General features: G+C 66.2%; 1 protein-coding gene across 1 annotated transcript in view; it reads left to right on the top strand.

Annotated features, from left to right (window-relative positions):
- The first annotated feature begins 1,956 nt into the window (after positions 1-1,956).
- CPT1A (carnitine palmitoyltransferase 1A) overlaps positions 1,957-14,196 on the top strand; it is a 47,094-nt gene continuing 34,854 nt past the window's right edge. The window contains exon 1 of the mRNA XM_055144120.1: positions 1,957-2,071. The gene's annotated coding sequence lies outside the window, so the exon portion shown is untranslated. The remainder of the gene's footprint in view (positions 2,072-14,196) is intronic.

Below are 14,196 nucleotides of genomic sequence, written 5' to 3'. Positions count from 1 at the left end.
TTCTGTACTAGCAGGGGAAGAATTCGGAGGGGGCGTGGCGGGAGAACCCAGCGCGGGCAAGCTCAGCATCCGGGGATATTGTGGGTCCAGAGGGACTCGGGAACCACATGCAGCCCGGAGCTCCCAGGGCGCCGCGGGCTCTGGATTAGGTGCCCGGGTTGGCGGCCCCAGGTTGCTGCAGGCCGGGGTGCCGCCCTCCCCCCCCCCTCACGCAGGCCGCTCCCAGGGCAAGACTCGGGCGCTGGCCCCGCGAGGCCCGGCCTGCAGGTGGCCCCGAGACACGCACGGGCCCGGACTGGGTCAAGGGCGCGGAGCCAGGGAACAAGAGGGGAGCAGAGCGGATCCCGCGGGCGCACGAGCGGCCCCGCGCGAGGCAGCAAGTGACCTTGGGCGGCCACAGCTGCCTTTCTAGGGACAGGAAGGAAGGGCACTGGAGGGCACGGGTCAGAGGCCGCAAGGCCAGAGCAGGGGGAGGTGCGGGCGTCACCTCAGCCCGGGTAAGGACAGATGCATCGCCCCCTCCTCACCTCCTGAAACCTGCACGTTGGCCGGCTCACGGCAGCGCGGGGCTGCGGTGTTGGGGGGCGGGGGTGTCAACTTGTATCCCCCTGAGCAGTGCAAACTAAACGGGTGAAGGGGTAGCTCGGAGCGGGCGTGTGGGTAGGGGAGATACTTGCTTTTCCTTTTACTCCGCCTCCCCCGTGCAAAACTAAAGTGAGGAGAGCTCCCACACTGCCTTATAATCGTGACAAAAATGAAAAAAAATCAATTAAAAAGGAAAATAGTGCATCGTGAAAGTGCGCGGGAGGCAACCTTTGTTGTTCCTGGTTTGGGGTCTCGCCCGAGCTCTGCGCTGCGCTGGGCTGGGGGTCCCTGCGGTGCTGGGGATGGAGCTGCCCTGCCCCTCCCCCGCCCCCTCTCTCCCCGCGCTTCTCCAGAGGGACCGCAAGAAGTGTCACCAAAACGTCCTCCAAGTGTGGGAGACGCTGCCCTTTGACCTCCGCTTGCTTCCCCTCGGGGATGTGCCGGGAACAGCCGCTCCCGCGGGGCACCGGTGGTTCAGCTTTATTAAAGGAGCGGGGGAAGGTCCCTAAAGGTCCCCGGGAGGCGCTTCCCGCCGCGCGCGCGCCGTTGGGAGGAAATCCGGGGAAACATGGGGTAGCGCCCGGCACCTCCGGGGACCTCAGGCCGCGCCACCCGCCCCGGGAGAGAAAACGCGACAGTTCGAAAGCGCGCCCGTGACGTCGCGGCGAGCAGCTGGGCGGGTCCCGGCCGCGGCTTTCGTTTTCTCTTCTGGACCTTCCGCGGCCCGCGGCTCCCCCTGCACCCCGCGCGCAGGGGCGCACCGAGCCCCCGCGGCCCGCCGGGGCGCCAGCCTGCAGGCCGGGCCCGGGAGCACCGCGCGCCGAGTCGCCTAGGCCGGCCCCGCCCCGTCCCGTCCCCGCACAACCGCTGCCCTCTGTCCAGCCGGTTCCCCCGCGGGCCTTCTCGCGAGCTCAGTGACCGCTCCAGAGGCTCCCGGGTCATCCTGGCCCCGTGTCCAGCCCTTTCGCTTCCGGGCGCCCACTAAATGTTGCCTCCCCAAAGCCTCGGCGGCCGCTCGGGGACGGTCCCACGGGGGCCGCGGGCTCTGGAGAGCGCCCCGAGTGGGCGTCCGGGGGTGCTGGGTAGGGGGCAGCCAGCGTCAGAGGGTTGGACGGCGCAAGGCCTCCGCTTTCGCGGGGTGGGGGCTCGGGAGTCTGCCCGTGTCTCAGAGGGGGGAAACTGAGGCTCGCAGGCGGCGGAAGCTCGCCGCACTGCCAGTCTGGACGGACGTGGAGGCGGCGCGTGCGATCGCGCGGGCCTCAGTTTCTCCACCTGCCACGCTCCCGGGGCGCCCCGCCGAGCCCCGCCCCCGCCGGCGCCCCGCCCCGCCCCGCCCCCCGCCCGCCGGCGCCGCAGCCCCGAGCGCCGGAGCCAATCGGCGCGGCCGGCGTCGGGCGCACCCGGACTCGCCCGCGGCCCTCCCGCTGCCCGGCCGCTCGCCGCTGCTGTCCGCTCCGCCGCCGCCGCGCCTCGGAGCTCCCCCTCGGTAAGGCCCGGCCGCGGCCGCGCGCCGGCGGGCACGGGGGGCGGGCGCCGCCCTGCAGGCTGCCGCGCGGCTCCGCGCCGTGGGGCGCGCGGGGACCCGGACCCGGCTGGGGACGCGCAGCTGCTGCCCGAGGGGAGCCGCCGGGTCCCCCCTGGGACACCGGGGTGCGGACACAGCCGGAAGCGGGAGTGGGACGGGGACCCTCCACTTATGACAGTGGGCTGAGTCCCCGGGGAGGGCACAGGGGGCAGCCCCGAGGTCGCTGCGCGCGGGGCCGGGCTGGTCCAGTGGGCAGCCGGAGGGATGCTCGGCTCCGGACATGGCCGAACGCTCTGGCCCGGGGCCAGGTGGGTCCCGAGTTCTCTCCCAGCCCCGCGGAGTGGATGAGGCCCGGGATTCCGACGGAGCCCCGTGGGTTCCAGCCCGTGGTGCCGGGAGCGCGGGTGATGCCCCGTCCTCTCGGGCCGGGGGCACTGGGGCGCCGGCTCTCCCGCATTCCGCCGCATCCCGCAGTGGCACGGGTCTGGGGTCTTCAGCTCGTGTGCCGTCCCCACCCTGCCCCGCCGAGGCGGGCCTCCGCGACCCTCTCTGTCCCTCTCCCCTCGCGGGTGGTTTGGGTCTGGGCAGGGGTCGTCCCAGTTCCCGGGCTGGCCCCATGCGGGCGCTCCTGGGACCGTCCCCGCTCGGGAAGGTGCGTGGAGCGGCGGAGTCTCTCCCCACGCCGTCGCCGCCGTGCAGCGTCTGGACACGCCCAAGGCGCGGGGACTCCCGGTGTCCCGGTCGCCCGCGGTGGGCTCGGGCCGGGTGGCCGGGGGTCTCTCGGCTTGCGCCCTCGCAGTCTGGTGCTGGGCCTGGCACCGGTGGGCGAGGCACTTGGGTGCTGGGCCCGGGAGATCTGACCAAGGTCGCGCTGGGTCCCCAGTGGTGACCGCGCCAGGGGTGGGGGCGGGGGCGGCACGTGACCAGGCCTGGGCGAGCTTGGCCTTCGAGCCCCGAGCCCCGACGGCGCGACCCGGCGGCCGAACGTCCGAGGCTCGGAACGGGGCGCACTCGGCTGGGCAGCCCGGCTGCCCCCCGCCCCCCCGCTAGCCGAGCGCCCGCTCCCCCGGCTGGGCACGGGAGGGACCGCGCGGCGTCTTTACAATGTAACCCGGGGCTTGGCTTCCCTTTAACGCGGGCGAGACAAGGGTGCGAGCCCGTCCGACTTCTGCGAGCCGAGAGTCGGAAGCGCCCGGCGCTCGCCAGGTTGGCCCCGGAGGGCTCCCACGCCCCGCCGGGCTGGCCGACGGCCCCTCCTGTCCCCGCCCGCCTGGAGGACCGCGCGCAGCCGGGAAGCGGTAACTTTGTCAGTGACGGAAGAAAGTGAAAATCAGTTTTACCCCTGGAAGCGGGTATTTTGTTACACTATTTTCTTGCCCCGGCGTCCGATTTCTGGTCATTCCAGATATTCAGGCTTGTTTGATTCCGTGCAAACCACACGCGGAAAGAATAACAATAATAACAATATATAAAATGGCCGCACTCCGCGGGTCCGTAATTTAGCCTCGCCCCTTCCCCCCCTTCCCGAAGCCTTCAGGGGGGCTGGCCGCGCACGGGGATTAGTGCAGACGCTGGGGATTCTCGCGAGGGAGGGTCTGGCGTCAAGCCACGGGGCGCGCCGCGGGCGAGGGAGCGGGTGCGGGGGTCGGGGTGGTATCTGGGGGGTGGCCCGGCCTCTGTGCGCCCCGGGACTCCTTGGAGAGCACAAGTGACAACAGGGCTTCCTTCCCCGGAAGCATCCCTGGGCCTGGCCTTGCGCTGGCCACTCTATTCTAACAGCTGTTGAATGGACCAAAAAAAAAAAAAAAAATAATAATAATAATAATAATAATAATAATAATAAGGGGGGGGGCGCGGCGCCCAGGCTCGGTGCCAGCGCGCCCGTCGGGGTGGCGGGGCTCCGGGTCCCGCGCGAGCCCTGGCGCCGTTTCGAGCCCGAGGTGCGGCGGGGATGAAACCTGCGCCCGGCCGCCGCCGCCGCCGCCCTTGGCCCGACCCCGACCCGCTGCCAAGGCCGGGCCCCTGGGGAGTCCCGGGACCGGGGCCCGAGGCTTTACGCAACGGCGGCGCCCGGTGCCCATTCATAGAAACACCGCGGGCCGGTCTGCGGGCCCCGCCGCCGCGCCCCCCCCCCCCCGGCGCCCGCCCCCCTCCCCCGCGCCCCTCCGCCGCGCCCCCCGGGGGCACCGCGCGCGGCCCGCCGCCCCCGCAGACGCCCCGCGGCTCCCCGCGCCGCCCCCGGCGATGCGCGCCAGCTCGCGCCGGAAGGTTCCTGCGGGCACGGCCGGTGGAACCGGATCTGAGCGGCGGGGCCGCGCCGCGCGGGGGCGGGGTTCGCGCTAACCTTTCCCCTAGTTTTCTCCGCCGTCACGTGACGCCGCCGTGCGGGGGGTGCGGGGGGTGCGGGGGGCGGGGCCCGGGCCGCGCGCGCGGCCTCCCGAGGACGCGGGCCAAGGCTGCAATTACGGACGCGGCCGGCAGTGGCGGGGCGGCGGGAGGGGGAGGCGGCCCGGCCGCTGCCGTACTTTGATCGTTTGCATTTTTTTTCCTTTGTTGGAAAAATTGTTTAGTCACCCCGGCGTGGTTCAGGGTGTGTGTGTGTGGGTGGGGGGGCGGGGGCCCGGCACCCCGACTCCCGAGCCCCGAGCTGGGGCTTTTTCCGCAGAGAAGCGGCCCTCGAGCGAGGAAGTTGGCGGGGTTCAGCGCCCGGGTGCGCGCGGGCTGCGGCTTCGCGGGGCTGGAGCCCGGCTTTGAACTTGAGCGTTGCCGCGAGGACTTCTCTGTTCCAAACTGTTTGCAGATGCAGTTCCGGGACTGAGCTGGTCGCCTCCCTCACTCCCCTGCAGAAGCCGTTAGCCATTTCTTGGACGGTTCTAGAAATAGAATGGGCTGCCCAGGGCACGTTGCGGTGGTTGTTTTTATCGGTTACTTAACACAAGCGAGGAACATTTCCTTCTATAGCCCCAGTATCCCGTGGCCTTCCGTGAACTTCACCTTTTACCCCATGCAAATATTGGGCGAACTTTGCCGACGTCACTTGTTGCCCCATGCAAATATTGGGTGGACTTTGGGCTCCCAGCGGGGCCTGGGCGCAGGCCAGCTACCCTTTTTGGGGCCAGGAGACGCGGAGTCTTCGCTCGGTGGATCGGCCACTTTCCGTGGGGTTGTTTTTTTTTTTTTTAAATCCAGGCTTGTTTGGGGGAGTTAATAATTGAACGTTTATCATTGCAGAGTGATGCGCTGTCCCCAGGTGGACGGCCCCGCGGTGGGTTGGGAAATACATGGCACTCCTCCCCGGGACTGGGCCAGGTGTGGGGCCCGGACCGCGCTAGGTAAAAGGAAGGACTCGGTGCCCCCCGGTCTCTGTGGCACCCGTCCCAGGAAGCCGGAGCACTTGGATTCGCTGTTGCCTGAGCGCCGCCTGCCCCCGTCTGCCCTTCGCCCAGTCCCTGGGCATCCAGCAGGCTTCGTCGGCCCAGTGGCGGATATTTGAGGTACCCGGATTGTTCCAGCCCTGGAATGGGGCCACACTGGGCGAGTGGACGTTCCTGGGAGGGATTAGGGCCGCAGGAGAAGATCTTGCTGTAGCTGGTTTCCAGCCTCAGGGGAGGGGGAGGCGACCCCACACCGCAAACTCCTTTGGTCCATGCCCAGGGGGGCCCGGGACAGGGCATCCTGGGTCAGGGGCCCCAGGCCAGGGGGTCACGGACTCCTGGGCCCCTCCCCCGCCTTCCCTGTGGGTGCTCTAGGCGGCTTGGACAGAGCTCCCATGCAGTGAGCCGTGGAGAACAGGATGTGTGGGGCTCTGCCGGCTTCCCGTCACCCCCGACTAGAGACTTGAACATTGTTTGTGAGCACCGAAATCCATCAGCCTTCATGGCCCTGCCCTTCCCGGTGTCGTCCTTGTGATGACAGACTGGGGTGCTCGCAGGGGACATGGGGACATAGGCCCAAGGGGGGGGATGGTTTCGATGGTGGCATTTCTTTGTTTGTTTGCTTTTTTGCTTCTTGGGTCACACCCGGCTATGCTCAGGGTGTTACTCCTGACTCTGCACTCAGGAATTACTCCTGGCGGTGCTCAGGGTCAGGGGACCCTATGGGATGCTGGGAATCGAACCCGGGTCGGCCGCGTGCAAGGCAAACGCCCTCCCCGCTGTGCTATTGCTCCAGCCCCTCGATGGTGGCACGTTCTGCCCCTGGCACTCCCAATTCATTTTACGTGCCAGGGTGTTCCCCCCTCCCCCCTGCGGGCCACCCAAGCGGTGGGGCAGGTGCTCAGGGCAGGGGCCCGGGGATGTGGTGGTGCTGAATGCTGGGTGTCAGGGGTCACCTGAGGTTCCCAGGGCCTCCGAGGCTGCCGCGTGGCGGTGTTTGGAAGACCATGTGTGCAGGGCATGAACTGCCCTCCCCCTCGTCCCCTGCACCCCTTTTTGCGGTGCTTACACTCACCTGGTGTGGTGTGGTGGGAGATAGACCCCGGGGGTGGCACCGCAGCAGCTGCCAGGATCGTGCTTCACTCATGAGGGCCCCTGGGGGTTTGAACCTCAGACCACATGCCACTCGGCAGGTACTCGAACCCCCTGCATTATTTCTCTAGCCCCCAAACAGACTTGCTTGCCCGCTGCTCTGTTTCTGTCTGGGGCCACACCCCTCAGTGCTCATCGATTACTCCTGGCGCAGTGCTCAGAGGTCCCTCCTGGCAGGGCTCTGGAACCCTGGGACCCAGGGGGTGGACTTCATGCATGGCTAGAGGCATCCCTCAGTACTCCCTCGCGCTCTCTGGCCCCAAGTACCCTTCTAAGCACTTGCCAGTTCTGTTTTGGGGCCACCCCTGGCGATGCCCGGGGATTCCTGGCTCTGTGTTAGGGGATCACTCCAGGCGGTGCTCAGGAACCTTATGGGGTGCTGGGATCGAACCCGGGTCAGCTGCATGCAAGGAAGAGCTACCCACTTTGCTCTCTCTCTCTCTCTGGCCCCCAGTACCCTTGTCTCGGAGTCTCCCCTGCTGTATGGCTCCACTTTGCTTTTGTGAACCGATGTTGATAAGATGACGCGTTTCTAGCAGCTTTCCTGGGCCGTCTTCTTTAGTGCCCCTTGGAGGGTTTTGTTTATTTGGTTTTGGGGGCCACAGCCAGAGACACTTAGGACTTATCCTGTTCCTGTCGTCAGGGAACACGATGGGTGCCCGGGATGGAACCCGGGTCAGCCGTGTGCACCACGAGGCCCTCCCCGCTGGGCTGTCACTCCGGCCCCACCCAGGGTTCCCTGCAGGCTTTAGGCTTCCTCCAGCTTTTCCGACACTCTCTCCTGTTGCCGCTGTGAGGGACAATCAGGTGCACTGAAAAATCGGCCGCCGCCCCGCTGAGCCCCACATGTCAGAGCTGGGTGACCCAGGTCTGGGGTGCAGAGAGGATGGTTGGGAACCACATTTGTTTCATTTTCAGGCCACCTCAGGAGGTGCTTCGGGGCTACTCCTAGGTGAGTCAGAGGTCACTCGGGGTCACTTCCAGTGCACTTGGGGCACCCACTGTGTTGGGGAATGAATTGGGGTTCATGGGGCCCCTGTGCATGGCCCCGTGAACCATCTTCCTGGAGCCTACTCAGTCTTTTTTTTTTTTTTTTTAGCTTTTTGGGTCACACCCGGCGATGCACAGGGGTTACTCCTGGCTCTGCACTCAGGAATTACTCCTGGCTGTGCTCAGGGGACCATATGGGATGCTGGGAATTGAACCCGGGTCGGCCGCGTGCAAGGCAAACGCCCTACCCGCCGTGCTATCGCTCTAGCCCCCTACTCAGTCTTTTCTTTTCCTTTCTCCTCCCTCCCTCCCTCCCTCTCTTCCTCCCTCCCTCCCTCTCTTCCTTCTTCCTTCCTTCCTCTCTCCCTCCCTCCCTCCCTCCCTCCCTCCCTCCCTCCCTCCCTCTGTCTCTCTCTTTATGGTTTTTAGGGCAACCTGGTGGTGTTCAGGGCTTACTCTCGGCTTTGCGTGCAGGGGTCACTCCTGGTGGGTTTGGGGGACCATATGGGGTGCCGGGGATGCACTCGGGTTGGCTGCGTTTAAAGCAAGCGACTGCTGGCTGCGCTGGCTCTCTGGCCCCCTCTGGTTTTGTTTGTTTGTGTTTGGGGTCCACACTCAGCGGGGCTGGCTCCTGGCTCTGGGCTCAGGAATCACCGCCGGCAGGTTTGGGGGCCCATAGGGGATGCCGAGGTTCGAACGTGGGTCCATGGGTGAAGGCACGCGCCCTCCCACTGTGACATCTCTCGGCCTGTTTTTTTTTTTTTTTTTGGTCTTGGGGCCACACCTGATGATGCCTAGGGGTTACTCTTGGCTCTGCACTAAGGGATCACTCCTGAGGGTGCTTGGGGAGGAGTATGGGATGTGGGGGATTGAACCAGGTTCCCAGGTATGAGGCAAGCGCCGTACCTGCCGTACTTTGACCCCCATTTGCAGGGGGGCGTGGTGCAAAGCTCTTTCTGGAGCACAGGGCTTGCATGCAGGAGCCCCGGGGTTGACCCCCAACAACACACACGTCCCCCTCAGGGGCCCAGGCAGGGCAGAAATCCAGGATGGGCCCTAGCGACGTTTCCCCAGTTCTGCCCTTGGGGAGGCCCGTGGGGGTGTGCAGAGCGTGCCGGCACTGGGGGCTGGTTTGGAGAGCCCCGGGGCGAGTCCCAGTCCCCATCCGCCTGTCCTTGACTCGGCGTCTTTCCCTGCAACGCTGAGACAGAGCGTAGCCACTTCAGCACGGGAAGTGGCCGCGCGGGTAGTTTAGATGCCGAGGCCGGGGCGTCTGTGTGGGGGCTGATCGCTTTGGCCTTGAAGAATCCCCTCAGAACAGACAGTGGGCCCAGGGTCTCCCTGACTTGCTTGTAAGAGCCCCCCTCACCCCTGCAAACTTGCCCGATCTTAGTCAGAAGCAGGGTGGGGGAGCGGAGCCCCCAGATGGGCCCACCTGCATGAGTCTGTCTCAGGGGCGGCCCGTCTGGAACCTTCCGGGGACTTTTGTGAAGGGCTTGGAGTAAGCGCTGGGGCCAGGCGGGTGCTTTATGGTGACTGCCCAACCCGGGAGGTCCCCAGTGGGGCCTGGGGGTGGGGGTGCACCGCCTACGTGTAGCCCTGAGCTTTCGCTGCTCTGTTTTGTTTTGGGGGCACCCCTGCTCAGAGCTTCCTCCTGACTCTGCTCCGGGATCAGTGCGGGCGGGTTCGGGGGTCCTGATGGGGGTGCACCCCTGGCAGTGCTCAGGGCTCTGTGCTCAGGGTTTGGTGCTGGCGGGACTCAGGGGTTCTAATGGGGTGCTGAGGACTGAACCCCGGTTAGCCTGTGCTGTGCCAGCTCTCCGCCACCCTCACCCACCATGGAGCTTCTTAAACTGGGGACTGGGACCTCAGGTAGGGCCGTGTCACTGAGTCTGGGGTCACGGAAGATTCGGCAGCTGTCGAAGACGTCTGGAGGCTCGGTGACCCGAGTCAGACGCCTCCGGAATCCCAGGTGCAGTTCTCAGGCAAAAACGAAAGAGGGGTGCGGGGGGAGGGGTTGGGGTAGAAAAGGCAAAGTCCTGGGCTAGGTAACGCAGAGCCCCCCTGGGCAGGCCACCCCAGGCCTGAGCCCCTGACCAGGCGGCCACTCCCTGCCTCGCGGCGCTGTGTCCTGCCCGCTCCCCTCCCCCATGCTCCTGCTGCCCTGAGCAGCTGCTTCCTGCAGGCCACCTCTCCTCCGCGGACTCCGCTGGACGCCCTGTGTGGCTGCACTGGAAAGAAGCGGTCACTCTGCTGCCGTCACCAGCTTTTCCTTGCCGGTCCGCAACTGACCCAGTTTTGGGTCTGTCACGTTAGGAATGTGAAGTGGAGCCTTGAGGGTCACCTCAACGGAGCCCTGGGGTGCGGCCGGTGGGGCCGGGGGCTCAGGAGCGCTCAGCACAGCCTTGACGGTCTGGTGAAGGGGGGACAGTCTCCGCCTCTGCGGGGTGGACTTGGGGGGCTAGAAGCGGGGAGGTGAGGGGTCCAGCGAGCTGAGGCGAGGGAGGGAACGTCTTCTAGGCACGTAATGCAAAGCCCCAGACTGACGACGGAGGCTTAAGTAAGCCTGTCCACGTCAACTGTCAAACCTGGCTTTCCCCGCTGCTGTTGAAACAAGGTGACAACAGTTTGGTTACATATTTCCTTTGCTAGAGTGTTGCCTTGCCAGTCGGGTCCCCCAGGCAAGCTCTTATTATTTATTATTTGCCTTCAGTTTCAGGGCGGTTTCCACACCCGCAGTTTCCTCGGGCTGTGTTTTGAAATCTGCTCGTGCACTTGGAGCTGGGATTAACCTTTCCCCCGGATTTGTGCGCGTCTCGGAGTTGCGGGAAGCCCAGGGCCATGTGTGAACCTCGGCTCTTGGGGGGTCTGGCCAGGAAACGCCTGACTTGCAAGCGGGTGGCGGGTGGCCAGGGCGGTCGGAATTGCGGGCTCTGAGCTCCCCTGGGCATAGTTCTTATCTTTTCCCCTCCTTCCTTCAGAAGGATTGATCGTGGAGAAGGAGGGCGGTGAGGCTTTTGTCCCAGTGCGTAGTGACTGAGCACCTGGGGACCAGCAGCGGAAGTTTAACTGGACTGAACCTGGCTGTGACCTGAGGTTTGAGCGGAGCGTCAGTGACTGGGGCCTGGAGAGATGGGTCTGGGGGTGGCGCGTGTCCCCAGGTGGGGGACGGAAGCCTGGGCTTTGGGACTGTCCGTGCAAGGGGCGAGGCCTGAGCTGGGCACCGAGTGGGGGCCTCTGTGAGCAGGTGGGGCCCGGCCACTGGGCAGGTGGCAGGAAGGTGTCGGGAACGGCGGGGGCGGGAGGCGAGGTGTGGGTAAGCCCCTCAAAAGTAGGTCGAGGCCCCCCACACCAGCCTCTCCTGGATCGTGGCACTATTTTTCTGGGAGTGGATTAGCCTAAGGGGCTTAAGGGCTCTGGCCGGGGCCTTGGTGACGAGCGCCTCACCTTCGGTGGCCCTCAGGATTTCTTTACAAACTTTCTTGTTTCCTCTGGGGACCAGAGTCGAAATACAGCAGGTAAGACGTTGGCCTTGCTCGCGGCTGACCTGGGTTCCATCCCCGGGGCCCCCTTTCGGTCCCCCGAGCTGTGCAGGAGTGATCCCCGAGCACAGAGCCAGGAGTAACCCCTGAGAATGGCAAGGTGTGAGCCCCCGAACCAAAAGGAAATAAGCAAATAAAAATGTTTTTGCTCTGGGGGCGCGCCGGGCAGGGCTCTGGGGCTGCCCCCCGGCTTGGTTCTTCCCCGGGGCCCAGGGACGCCCGCGGGGTCAGAGCGCGTGTGCGAAGCGAGTGCTCGGCGTGCTGGCCTCCCCGTCCTTGGCTCTGGCGCTCGGCCGGGCGGGTGCACCCCCCAGCGCGCTCCGGGCGAGGGGGCTGACCCCCGCAGCTGACCCGGCTCTGCGACCCACGGAGGCAGACTCTGGGCGTCTCCCTGGCCACTGTGGCAGGGTGGGGAATTGGCGGTCGCGTCTGGCTTAGCCCTGAGCAGGCTGGCAGGGTCAGCAACACCCTCACCCCCCAGAATCTTCCGGTCACTCCGCCGCCCCCAGCCGTTGGACATTGATTGGAGGGAAGGAGAGGGGCCCAAGAGGTCACTCTAAGAAACACTCGGTTTCTGTGGGGGGCTCCTGAGTGGTGCCCAGGGGACAGGCTGGTTCCGTGTCGGTACCTGGTGATTCTCAGGGGCCCAGAGGTGTGGGGGGGGATCACGGTGGGTGGGGACTGACCAGCATATGTCCCTGAGCTGTCGCCATGGCCTTTTCTTTGGGGAGAGGGGGGTCCTAAACGGTACCCAGGGGGTACCACTGGTGGCCACACTCACTCCATGGGCCCGCAGTTCAGTGCTCAGCCCGAGGACTCAGTGTGCCAGGCTGTGAGTGGGCACATGCAGGGTGCCCACCCCCCACCCCCTGTGCTGCTCTCCTGGGCCCCCTGCCCTTGCCCGCTGTTGGTTCTGATTGGGGGGTGACACTCTGCAGTGCCCGGATGGTACCCGGAGCTCCGCTTCTGTGGCAGCTCTGAGATCCTCTGTGCCCAGCGCCCCCACCGCGCCGAGCTCCCCTCAGTTCTCGATCCTTCTCGCCCGCGCTCGGCCCCCCTGCACCCGCCCAAGAAGGCGGGGACCCCTCGGGCGGCTCCTCTCCCGGCCAGATGCCCAGGTGGCATGCACTGTGGGCCCAGCGGCCCCCGTGGCCAGCACGGTGGCGGGAGGCCAGCACCGCTTTGGGACTCGTGACTGGCTTTACTAGTAGGAGAACAGAGAGGGGGGGGCGACCGGGTGGCTTGAACCCCCAAGGCAGAGTCCCGGGGGTGCAGAGGGCCCGGAGGGCGCATGACTGCTCTCCCCAAGCCCCAGGCAGGAGGCCAAGCTGGAGGTGTTCCCGTGGGCTGCACCCCGGGGTGCCCCGTGTCCTGGGGATGGCCAGAGCGAGGCCCGGCCTGGCTGGCAGCTGGCCCCGAGCCCCCCCACTTCCTCCTGGCACGTTGCCCTCCCTGTGGTACTGGTGGGGGACAGGGCGGGGTGCTGTTCCGGGGTGCGTGCCGCCCCCAGAGCCGTGTCCGCCCGCTGACAGCGTGAGCCGGGTTGGCCGCCTCTGGGCCAGGGGTCCCCATGGGCGGCGGGTGGGGGTGGAGGCCGCACCTGTGGCAGGTGAGTTGCGACACGGGTGTGGGGAGCGGGGGCGTGTGCGTCCTGCTGCTCTGACCTGGGCGCTGTGGGCGCGCTTCCGGTTTCTCCCTGGCACCCCGCCGGGCACCCCCGTAGGCGCAGAGGAGGACGGCTCGGCCGGAGAGCGTCCGTGCCCGCTGCAGCTGACGCGAGTCTGCGGCACTGAAGTGCATTTCCTGAAACATCAGGGGCCCCGGGTTCGAGCCGCAGCACCGCCAGGGAGCGACAGCCCCCTGTCCCCTGCCCCGTACTCGTGGGCTTGCCCCCAACAGCGGAATAAGGCGTTTGCTCGTGACGATGCCGAACTCCCGAGGAGGAAGGGCAGAGGCAGGCGGCCCTGCTCCGGGAGGCCCCGAGGGCCAGTGCTTGGCCCCGGGCTCGGCTCTTGCTGCCGTCCTTTGGGCCACTCCCGGTGCTGCACTCAGGAGTCGCTCGTGGCAGTTCTCAGGGGGCCATACGGGGAGCCTGCCCGGTCCCGCCAGCCCCAGAATTCAGCTATCACCAACACCTGCGAAAGATTCAACATTGTTTCCTGCTGGCCAGGAGGTGACAGTTACTGCTTTGGTGGTGCCCTGGGGGGAATCACTTGTCACGTCACATGCCAGGGGCTTGCTCTGAGCCCCGTTCCTGACCCAAAAATGGTTATTTGAAGGAGCCCTAGTGGAAATGGGGTGCCACCGTGGACCCATCCGGGGGCAAGAAGGCTACATGTCTCCCCCGCCCTCATCCCCCCATTGTTGTGCGTATGGTGGAGGGTGGGAAGTGTATGCATGCGTCTGTGTGTGTGCATGTTGTGTGCGTTCATGCACGTGCGTGCATGCGTGCACATGTTCGTGTGTGCACATGCATGCACATGTGCACGGTTGTGCGTGTCTGTGTGCGTATGCGTGTGTGTGCATGTGTGTGTGCGTCCGTGCGTGTGTGTGCGTGTGGTCCAGACATCAGACTCGGGGCTCGTGCATCAGTCTGCGCCTCGTCACGGAGCCGCCGGCCTTTCAAGTCTCTTTATTGCGCCCTAACTCACAGCCTGCCCAGCCACTGTGGCACCGAGCCGGGACCCGCCCAGCCACTTCTGCCGTCCTCACCTGCGCCGGGAAGGCTCCTGTCCCTGCGCCTTAGCCCCCTCCCCTGCCGCCCACCTGCTCCGCCCCTGGCGGCCCTGGCTGCTGTCCTGTTTGTTCTTCCGCCCGTGCTCGGTGCCGGTGCCCTGCGGTGCCCCTGGGCGCGGGCTCCAGGTGTGGCTGTGGAGCTGCTCGGCGCTCTGCTCCCTTAGTCAGCAGCGGCTGAGGGGCCTGCGGGTGTCCCGGGCAAGGCGCTGAGTTTCCTCTGCTCGCTGGACACGGGCTGGGGGTGAGCAGGGGGCTCGGGTCTGTCTGAGCTTGTTTCCAGGCCTCTCGGGTG

This window comes from Sorex araneus, chromosome 6 (genome assembly GCF_027595985.1).
Source record: "Sorex araneus isolate mSorAra2 chromosome 6, mSorAra2.pri, whole genome shotgun sequence".
NCBI classification, from domain to species: domain Eukaryota; kingdom Metazoa; phylum Chordata; class Mammalia; order Eulipotyphla; family Soricidae; genus Sorex; species Sorex araneus.
The sequence above is the reverse complement of the archived record's forward strand: the minus strand, read 5'-3'. Positions and strand labels throughout refer to the sequence as shown.